The following is a 12,196-nucleotide window of genomic DNA, read 5'->3' on the forward strand; positions in this document are numbered from 1 at the left end:
GATACCTGAACAGGTAACAGCTTAGTAGAAGAGGCGCTAATAACCGACATCTCAGCTGACTGCTACCACTGAACACTTCATAAACTTTCAGCTAAGTTACCTTACCAGCGTCGGCCTTTTTCTTTTTTCTTTTTTTTTGCTACTGACAGGTTCAAAGTGTAATCATAAGTGTGTGACATTGTTATGGAAAGGATTCCTACAATGTTAGACATGATGTTTTTATGACATTTTCGACAACATACTACAGTATTCCATTTTTTTTTTTCAAATTTTAGATGACATACTGATATAGAATGATATTTCTTTAATATTTTGGACGGCATACTATAGAGTATGACATTCTTTTAACGTTTTCAACAACATAGTATGACTTTTTTCCACATTTTTGACGACATACGATGTTTTTATGGCATTTTGGACGACATATTATATTATTTACATATACACTGAAGGACTCCCCTCATTGACTAGACAACCTGGAATCTGCCATCTCACACACACACACACACACACACACACACACACACACACACACACACACACACACACACACACACACAATATATTCTACGCCAACAACTCCACTAATTAATTCTATTTAATAAAACTGTTTTTTTATTCATTATTCCTGCTTCTATCAGTTCTGTTCTCACATAATGCAACACCACATACTATGATATTATTTTGACATTTTGGACCACGTGCTATACCAAGACATTTTTATGACATTTTGGACGACATATTACAGCATGCACAAATACACTCAAGCCTAGACTCCCGTCACCGACTGCACACGCACACGACTCATTCTACCAGGAAGCAAACAACTCCAGTAATTCATTACATTCAATAAAACTGTTCTTTTAGTCATTATTCCTACTTATGTGTCTGTTCTTTTCACACATAACACAACACCACATACTATGATTGTAAATTTACATCTTGTTCAATAAAGTTCTTAAAGAAATATTTTTAAATAAACGTAAATGCTGCTTGAGTAAAAAAAAAAAAAAAAAAGAAGCTTGCTGAGGGCAGAGATACTGGATTAGATATCTGTGCATTGATGAGTTCACTAATCTTTTTGACACTTTCCCAGTGTTGATCCAGCACCCATACAGGGGGTATTACTGTGTAAAAAGCAAAGGAAATGTATGCAAAATGGGGCCTTTAAAGGATTGGATCAGCTTTCATTCAGCTGGCACAAAAACAGCTCTTTTCACTCACTGCTGGGGCGAAAGGAGTTTCAGCTCTCAATCACAAGTCAAGCTCTACCCATCAGACACAATCTATAGACTTCACGCTTGTTAGTGCAAACACACAGTGAGGTGTCGTCCCGCTTAAGTCTAAACGCAGCGTTAATAAAGCATTCGCAAAATATTTTAGCTTTGTTGCTTTCATCAGACTGCTGTGAGAGGTTGCCATACTCGTCATGTCGTCCAAAATATGAAAAAAAAAAATGTCATACTATACGACATGTATGACATTTTTTGACTATATAATATGACTATAGCATGTGGTCTGAAATATGAAAAAGAGTCATGTCGTCCAAAAATATGAAAAAAAAGTGTGGTCCAAACTGTGGTCCAAAAATATGAAAAAAAAGTCATACCACAGCATGTCGTCCAAAATATTTTTTTTAAAAAGTCATACTATAGCATGTCATCTAAAATATGAAACCCACCGTGTTTGTAATGCTGTGACTTTCATTTGTGCTTTTGAGGACATGCTATATGTAATCTCTGTAACACACTAGATTACCTGTGTTAAGTTCAGGACTGTCTTTAGGTCGCTCTGGGAGTGAATGAAACACGGCAAATGTTTGCAGTTTAAAACAAGGAACTGAACTGCAATTTATTATAGTTATTAACACACGCACAGAAAAATCAAGGGAACAACATAAAAGAAAAATAACAAATTCAAATAATAACCCCAATACCGGTATTTCTCCCACAGTCAGTCAGTTTCAGTCTATTGTCTTTCAGTCTACTACTACCCGGTAGTTTATGTCTGGAAGCTCTCAGACTAACTCTTACCTGAATCTTTTGCTCATCGGTGCTCCGGCAGGAGAATCCATGAAGACCAAATGCAGCTTCACCCACGGAGAAGATGATCAGGGATCGCAGGGTCACTCAGCTCCAGCTCTGTGGAGGTTTCTGGGGATCGCTGTCTCCATCACAGATCCATACCAAAAAAAAAAAAAAAATCTGCATGCAGCAGAATTGAATATGATGTCAGTACTGTAATTTATAAACTCTATTGTTGGTGTAACAGTAAATGACCAGTAATATAGTATTACACACATATATATATATATATATATATATATATATATATATATATATATATATATATATATATATATATATATATAATACTATCCACTATGGTCAATATTAACATACCAACATATTTCACACACACATGTACTCATGTCTCAGTGACATCTATCACTTATACCTAACAGGCATTATTTAAACGTCCACCGTTACTAAGCAACACACTCAACAGCTGTTCTCAATCTGACCGTTAACTTCTGGGGCTAAAACAAGAAAATGACGTCATCGTTCCCGCTCGGCTTCAACAGGTCCCGACGCGTTAACCCCTCAAGCGCGCACATGTAGCTCTACAATCACAGATATCAACCACGTAAAATAATATTCATCAACAAATTAATATTTATCTCCGACTGGTTTTTTTTTTCCCCCTTCTCTCTTGATAGATATCTTTAGCCCAACTAAACAACTGTGTCACAACTGTCCTCCTTTGTAGCTCGACAGCAACGGCTAACTGTGAGCAACGCATCCGTCACTCACCGGAGATTCTTCTCAGACTTAAAATAAACTTTTTCCTTCGGAGTCGGTCTGGTTAACGATCAAATAAATAAAGATCCTCAAAAGCAGTGAGAAAAAAAAATAAAAATCAATCAACCAAATGAGATTTTTCAGTGGTGAAGATCATGACCCTACTGTTTCCTTGGAGACATAAAGGGTCGTCTCCAGGGAGACGGCTTTGATCTCCCGACGAGCACGACAGCGCCCCTCTGGTGAACGTCGGTACTGCATGTGTGAGTTAACCCTTTAGTTGCTGGTAAAACTAACGTGGGTTAAATCTAGTATGACTTTTTTTTTGTCATATTTTGGACGACAATGCAAAGTCATACTATATCATGTCGTCCAAAATATGAATAAAAGTCATGCCGTATGAAATATATTAAAAAAAAAAAAAAAAAGTCATGCTATAGAAACAAAGAAACAAATTATGTTGATGTCTTTTCATCTCCCAGATGTTAAGATAGCACAGACAAAATTTCAGGCCGGTACGTCAAAGTCTGTAAGAGGACTTTACACGTGCCAATTGCTAAAAATGGCGGACGTAATGAGTTGACGTAATGGTGCAGTGGAACTTTTTTGTACATCGAGAGGTGTGATACACGTGTCCACCTGAATTTCGTGCATGTAGTTAAACGTAGCCGCCGGGGGCATTTAGCCATGCCCACTCGCGACACCACTAAAATACGTAATCTTTCGCCGGGAGAGACCCGTGTACCAACTTTAATGAGTTTTTGAGGATGTCAAAGGCGCCAAAAAGGCAATTCTTTCGTATGAAAAAGCGGAATAATAATTTCTTGAAGAACAACGGGGCTTTCGCACCATTTGGTGCTCGGGCCCTTAATGAAAACAACCTCTGACACCACCCTGAAGAAGGCAAAAAAAAAAAAAAATCTTTGCTGAATAAAGCTCTGCGTGCTCAAAAAAAAAAGAGTCGCGTAACGTGTTTTTTGACTTGTACTTTGAAGCAGTTTGAGACTCCTTATTTAGGTTGTTCGGGTTTCTCTGGTCTCCAGTAGTACACACTGCACCACCTTCACTTAAGCACTTTGCAGAACAGAAACACTTGATAGAGGACAGCGGCATCAAAAACGGTAAACCTCCCGTTTCTCTACCCTCCCTCTTGAGCAGGTCTGCTGGTGGGCAGCGCTGAAGTTTATGCAGCAGAGAGCTGTGGAAAGATGGCGGTTTCACACAGCTGTCAACTGGAATAGAGGTGACTGCTGGTTGTGAGCGGAGGGGATCCTCACAGGCTGCCTTAGGGGTACGGGTGGGGGGGGGGGGGAGGCTCAACCCTCTCCCTGTCCCCCCCCTGCTGCTGCCTCTCTGCACTGGGAGTGGTCTTTCCTCTACTGGGGATTTGGCCGGGCCGACTGGCACTGAACATAATGCTCTCCCATTCAGCCACTCCTCTCACAAGACATAAAAGTTAACAGGTGTTTAACGTCAGAAGTGTTTCATACAAGAGTCAGAGAAATAGCCAGCGACAGGCAGCTGGGAGGGAGGGAGGGGTGGTGGCTTAAGAGTCTTACAGAGGTTTTTTTTTTTTTAAAGCTTTTTCAGAATTGAACAGTTTTGCAGCTCAGTTGAGATTTGGATTGACAGATGGCATCTAAAGCTATCATGAATACACAACTGTGCGGAAATATTTAAAAAAAATATTAGTTTACTCACCAACATTTTGGGGTCAAATGGATTCTTTGCAGTATGCCAGCGCTGTGCGGCGTTATAAAAACATCACGTTTGTGCTTATGAATTTTAAAAACTGATCTTTTTAACCTTGATTCTTAGTTTTTGTAGACATTTGTTCTGCTTCTGTGATGCATTTGAGGTTACTTTTATTTACTGTTTTACAATGGTAGAAGTTTGCTTCCAAAATCCAACAATTAAAAAAAGAAAAGAAAAATAAGCTGTGCTTTAACAACTATGAAGTTCTGATTAATCCTTTCAGCTAAATGAAAGCCCTGACATTCTTCTAAAATTAATATTTATTAATGGGACAAACATTGTAATTTTTGAGAGATTGAACACTCAAAAAACTTCATCTGGTTTATGTGTAGAGCTGCAACTATTAGTCAATTAATCAATTAATCAGAGAATTAACTGGTCGAGTTATCAGTTTCTCAGTTTTGTTAATTTTATCAAGCAGAAATACTAAATATTTACTGATTCCATTCTCTCAAATATGAGGATGTTATGCTTTTCTTTTTCAGAAAGTAAACTGACTATAGATTTTAGACAAGAATCAATGAAGCAACTTAAAGATGTCAAAAATGATGAGTTATATATTATATCAAAAGGAGTAGTTGATAAATAGAGAAAATTACCTGCAGATGAATTGATAATAGTAAGTTACATGTCTGACTGTGTTGGTCTGGCTTGATTTAGGTGCATCTTTTTTCCACCTTTACTGAGAGAACAGAATAAAACACAAAAAAAATCTCTTCTGCGAAAAAACAAAACTGTGAAACTTTGATAGAAAACTGTGTGTTTATGTACTGAGGGACAGTTTCTGCAAACTGATTAAAAAAATAGATTTTAGGGCCCTAAACAAGTTGAAGTTCTGTATCTGTTGGACTATAGTGAATCACAAGAAAAGACCAAAACCAAACAATGAATTAATTAATGAATTATTGAATAATGAATTATCTTCTGCAAGTCTCACTCCTCCACTGTTGTCCAAAAACCATTAAAATCCCATCAGTGAGCCTTGTTGTTACTCTGGATGATGTTTTTCTTCACAGCAACGAACATGAGCGCTGTTCATTTCCACATACACCAGCCTGCACACATCTGATACACATCTGTATCAGTCTGCTCGGATAAAACCCACAGAGCTCACGTTCAAAATGAAACTTTATATTTTCAAAATGAAACTTTATATTTTCAAAATGAAACTATATATTTTCAAAATGAAACTATATATTTGTGACTCGTTGATTTGATAGAGAAGACAGAAAGAGAGACAAACTCATTGTTTTGGTCTTTCCAGGTGATTTGTTGACAGTAAAAGAACATCAGGATGAAGCAATTAATCCATACATTGATTAGTCAGCGGACAAAAAAAAAAAAATCAGTCATCCAACAAATTGATTAGTCAGTTGTTTGTTTAAATAATTTCTGAAGCAAAAACGACGACAAACATTTTGCTGGTTTCAGCTTCTCATGGAGATGGTTTCCTGCTTCTTCCTGTTATTCATCTTCAGAATTGATTCTTTTTGTGTTTTGGACTGTTAGTCAGATGAAACAAGACATTCAAACAATGTCCTGGTATTTCTTAGAATAACTGGTTAATCAATCCCCTAATAGACAACTTCACTCGGAGGCGTAACCACGTCTCAGAGGGTGAATGCGGAGCCTGTGTTCATGGACCAGAAGCTGCAGCTGCACTCTGTGACGGCCACTTCACCGTCTGAAAAGAAAAAGGCCCATAATATCCCAAGAATTTCTAAATGGTCCTTGAAGTTTTCATAACTACATCAACTCCTATGTTCAAAAGTGTTATTTTTCCATGTGACATGAAACCCCTGAAAGGGGTGCGCCGCTTTGAAGGATGTCTTCATTTAGGCGTGAGCAAGGAGAGAAAAGAGCCGGTCACAGAGGCCCGAGGAAGAGGCAGCGAAAGGCTCTTCAGACCTGAGGAGCCTTTCATGATGTGCTTGAGCTGCAGGCATTATCTGTTGCGTGCCAGAGGCAGATGGAAGCTCGTTTGTCAGCACAGCAGAGCCAAAAATAAACTATAAATCACGTCTGTGCTATCTACACACATTAATTGGACTGTAACAGCAGCCTAACCCCTCTCCCCCCCCCCCTCCCCTCTTCGGCTCCTGTGTCTGCAGTAACGCAGCCACTGCTGGGATGTTTTGAACAGCTTCCAGGAGACAGAGGAACTTCTCTCTGCTTGTCTCTTGGTTCCATTTACTGTATTAAGTGTTCTGTCCCAAGGGCTCTTCCATTTAGTGCTCCATCGCATGCAAGGATAATTTCTCTTCGGGAAACAGGGTTCAGTTGTAACTTAGGTGACTAAAAGCATACTTAAAGCTGGCAGTAAACCCCCTCCTAACCCCCCCACCCCCTCCCTCCGTCCCCCCCTTTCCCTTTCCTTCCACTTTCCAATGTTGAGGTTGATTAAGGCTGCTATCACGGTGGATCTGATATTTGGTGAGAAATCTCGAGGGCGTTTGGGAGCATTTACTGCAAATGACTCTTGGCAGTGCCCTCTCATGTATTGCTCCATCTGAACACAATTTGGCAGCTATAAGGAGCAGGGGGGAGAAGTTGAAGGGGGAGCATGGCGTGCTGCGAGCCTCCTTCTTCATACCAGCAACTCAAGACCTGTCATAAACACACCCTGGAGAGGAGGAGAAACAGAGACGTTACCCCGGCAACTGGCATGTTGCTGCATCAGGCGAGATTTCTGTTTAAAACATGAGATTAAAGTTACAAGAGGAGGCAGGAGGGTGGAGGCAAACGTAATAGCCTAATATGCCATTAAAGTTTATTTCTTTACTGGAAAGGTGGAGGGGATTTCACCCCGGTGTTACACTGGAGGGGAGCAGACAAAAAGTCTGGGGATATTAAGGGACCCGGTTGTTGTAGATAAAAAAAAAATTAAAAAAAAAGAAGACTAAATGTACCATTTCCCGGCATGGCCATTATAAAGTGAACATCTCATCTTTCCACTTCACTTTTTTCTCTGAGGCCGCAGGTTCTCGTCATCTCCAGCAGAGGGAGCCAACCTGTGTAGAGAGAGCAAACTGCTTTCAGCTTTATGTTGATTATAAACAGACAAAAGAAATTTGTTCATAAACAGCAAACAGCCTTTTTAATGTTAATTAAACACTTTTTGTTCAACTTTTGTCCAAATAATATTTATCAAGTAAAAACCCTCTAATTGAACTGGTTTCACCTTCTTAAATGTGACAACTTGCTGCTTTTCTCTGTTTTATATGTTTGTAAACTCATTATCTTTGAGTTTTGGACTGTTTGCTAAACAAAAGAAGTAACATGAAGTTATCTTTGACTCTGAGAACATGTAATGGCTGGTTTTTTTTCCATAGAGATAAGGAGTCCCTACTTTGCAACAGGTTTTGTTTTCTATTCTTCCTGTTCTTACCAGATATTAAGTATAGTAAGTTAATACGAGACTCCAGCAGTCTGAAAGAAACAATTCCTCTTTTAGTACAAAACCCCCCTCTCTCTCTCTCCCTCTCTCTCTCTCTCACAATGGAGAAAATGTAATGGAGAATGTGAATCATTGTTATTTGCCATGCTAAGCATCCTGCCAATACACATTGATTCATGGAATTTTTGTCAGACTCCCACTGCCACTATTATTATTATTATTAATAATAATAATAACATTTATAATAATAAAATTCTATCCTACGATCTCCAGAATATAAAGTTCAATGACATTCTTACATCTCCAGCAATGTAATTAAGTATTTACTAAGTGTGTTTCAGTTCAATTTTTATTTAGTTTTAACTCTGTATTTCCATTTAAACTTTTATAGGTTTCATTTATTTGACAGCTGGAGTTATTGGTTACTTTACAAGTCAAGATTTTACACAAACATGAATAGTTTATAAAACACGGAGCTTCGTTACAGATCAAACCTAACAGGTAATTTAGTGCCTAAAGATTACTATAATAGATCATAAATAATACGATAATATGATAATAATATGATAGTTTGACAGTGACAGGGGGCATTCTTTTGATATATTACTAATATTTCTTTGCTTTTACTTGAGTTAATGATAATTGAAAGACTTCATCTACTGCTGGTACCCAACGACTCCGTCTGAATCTGCCTGACAGGTCTGTTTCTCATGAGGCCATCACACCTGAAATAGTTTTACATGTTCACATAAAGGGGACATGCAGCCAGACAGCTGTACCAAAAAAAAAAAAAAAAAAAAAACGGATTCATTCTCTAGTCTGTCTTCTTTGTAATTCTTGTGTAATTTACAGAATGAATACAGAATATGTGAAATGTTGTGGAAAAGGTCCTAACAACTTAATTTACTTTATTTACAGTTGTTTTATCTGAGTAATTATGTATCTTTCAATCAACATTTAATTGATGGGTGTCTTTTTTTTTTTTAATTCCCCTTTAGTTGTCTGAATAAAAACCAAGCATCTGTTTACATTTCCTGCCATTTCCAGCTACTTACAGCTTATTGGTCTTCCTCGCAGTGCGGTTACTAAAACACAGACTAACCAGCGGAGCTCTGCTTGACTTCACAGTGATTGGCTCACACTGCCTCACTTTGTTGGAGAATTGGCAGACAGCTTTATTTATTTTCCATTTTTCCCAGGATAAAGCACAGTGTTCGGGTCAGCGAGGCTGGTTTTTAGGACAAAACACAACAGTGTGGTATGAAAGAAATGCACGAAGGACACACAGAGAGGAAAACTCCACAATACAAGAGAATAGAAAAGTGAACCACTTGTGTATTGGCCTTGGGTGAAATGAGCAGTTTCTTAAAGAACAAGGGCAGGGTGTGTGAAAATATCCAGATGTGCCAGTGGTTTGTGCTTTTCCCTTTTTCCAGTTGTGTTTTCATTGCTTACTTTCATCCCCAAGGTCACATCCAGCCCTGAGACGATGCCACATAATTTCATTCACCAGCATTTAATTCATTTTCGGAGCAGAAAGAGGCAGTTAAACAAAGTTATAGAGTTTAGGTGATTTATTCTTAAAAATAAATATCATACTTTCAGCTGAAGCTGAGCAGTTGATCGAGTTTGGAAAAGAATATTTGGAGAAAAACGTCCTCATATCTTAAAAGTGCCATGAAATCAGTCTTTTCTTGCATTAAATCTCACTCTGCTCTTTGCTGTGTTGACCTCACAGGTACAAGATGTCAAAGAGGTATTTTCAGTGGCCACTAGATGGTATAATACATGCACGCAAAGGGTTGTGCACAAGGTGACAGCAGCACTAATAAACTTGTGTCTAAATCAGCATGACTGAATATTATGGCACGTTTTATATCTCTTGATCATTCACATGATGTTGCCTTCATTGACCAGAGCTGTGGGAATATTTCATAGCGCTTCAGATGTTTTCAGGACGTGTAATGGAGGGGGAAAAGGAGTAGCATGAAGGAGAGAAATCTATTTAATTCACGGGTCAATATTTAAAACGGACGTTGATTTATATCTATTTTTTCTCACAAACATTCGCTAAAAGTTTCCCAACAGACGTCTGTGGGTAGAGAATACTGACAAAGCTGAAGAGAATTCATTTAGCTTTCATTTAAAATTAAGGTCAATTTGATGTGTGTCTTAAAATAATCTATTCTGCGCGTAACAGTCTGCGGATTTGAAGTCGCAAGATTGATGAGCAGAAAATACCACGAAGCAAAAGAGAAACGGAAATTAAAATAAAGAATAAGCAGAATAACAGTAAAAAAAAATAATAATAATAATAAAAAAATTGTAACTTTACACTGACAGCCTTAAAATTATTTTATTCTGAAATGTCTAAAAAATATATAATAATAATCATTATTATCATTATTATAATTATTATAGCATATGATCGTTAATTAGGCCTCGCTTTACAAAACGAAAATGACTCTTTTGTTTTAATTCATGTGGTTTATTACCAACTGATGAATTCTTTGCCATACCTCCAGTTAACACGTTTAAGATTTCGGCGCTATTTGTTAAGACTGGTTAAGTAATCATGAGTTTAAAAGTTAAAGCATAACAAAAGTTTATTGGCCTGCAGGATGTGATAACCTGAAGCTCTGCAGGCTGCATACTCCTCTACAAAAGGTAAAGACCAACTCCGGGCCATTTTATAATCCTCATTGTTCCGTCATGTCATTATTGTCCTCTGCATTTGGACGGAGAAAAGCTAATTCCTTACAAAAAAAAAAAAGACTATTCAGTAACAGTCTACTGTTTATCTGCTCTTTAGTCAGGCGTCGTGTAAAACGGCAGAGGTCACGATCCAAATCTGTAGCACAGATGTTTGTCCACTTGAACTCTCGGACTGAGCTGAGTTTCAACATCTTTAATAAAAATGGCAATCTTCATGCGGGCAGTTTCAAAGACGTTTAGCGCTCTAACAACAACAACAACAACCACAGCAACAACAACAACAACAACAACAGGTGATAGACAAAAATTGATTTCTTTTCACGTAACAAGAATGAGTCAGTGCATTTTTTTATCCTTGATATTTTTTAAAGCGTCAAAAACTGCGTTAGTAGGATATACTTTCAGTTTCTTGTGTCACTTATTATTTAGGAAATGTGGTCTGTTTATGGGACGTTGCACAAGCTGACTGGTACAGAAACGAACATATTCGGATTGTAAATATCAGATAGGCTAATGTCTCGTTTCATGAAATTCACTTGTATTACATAACCCACGGTGTCAACAGTTTTTCAAGTTAGTTTTTAAACTCATATGCAATGTAAGAACTGTGCGCTCATGCTGAGGCCTACCTGGCCATGGTAATTAATGATGCAGGCTGCCGTGGACGTAACAAAAAATGACCTTAAAGCTTCGAAAAAAAACGTAGAAAGTGTGAAACGGTGTCAACCTGTCACTCGCTGGTCGGTGCCAAACATTTTACTGAAGAAAAAAAATCCGTCAGATTACGCGTTACGCACTGGACTACCAGCAAACCTGTCTGGATGATGAAGGGTTAAATTTGAAAAAATATTACATTTCCTACAAATTCATTGTCCTGGCGATGCATTTAAGTGTTGTAGGGAAAATGGGAGACACCGTTCTCCTAGTGTTCTTGACTGTTGTTACTGCTGAAATGTGGGTTCTTGCGATCTCAGACTTTTACGCACGGGATCTTCATTTTCTACCTGCACAAATTTTGAACACTAGTAGCCCAGAAAGTTCTATACTTGGAATTAATTTGTCCCAAATTCATTTCAGATTGATCAAACACCACAAACAAACACTTTTGTCAGCACGAAGCCCAAATATATGCAGTTTTGTCTCTTGTTTTGTACGAAGCTTCGGTTGAAATGAATGTGTGTGGTTGCAACCTGCATGTCATTTTAGTTTCCTGCAAAAATCTTCCACCAAACTTTTCTCAAATTTTTTCCCACCCGGTTGAAAGCAGCGTGACGTCATTTACAGTGGCCAATCGAGAAACGGCTTTCCTCCTCTTTGGGCCAATAGGAGGCGATGAGGAGTGCCTGTCAGTCACAGGTGAGGGTGTATGGTAAAAAAAAAAAAAAAAATTGGGTGAAAAGGGCCGGAGACGCGAGTGAGCTCGAGCTGATGGCAGAGCTATGCAGCGGAGCAGCATCGTGCCTGCGGATGTACCAGAAACTTTTCACGGCTTCTCCCGCGGGGATGCGACCAGGAACCAACACGGGAG

The sequence above is a fragment of the Brachyistius frenatus genome, unplaced genomic scaffold, assembly GCF_029030835.1.
Source record: "Brachyistius frenatus isolate BFR_SWC_R1_liver_20210118 unplaced genomic scaffold, ASM2903083v1 Contig_17, whole genome shotgun sequence".
Lineage (NCBI taxonomy): Eukaryota > Metazoa > Chordata > Actinopteri > Embiotocidae > Brachyistius > Brachyistius frenatus.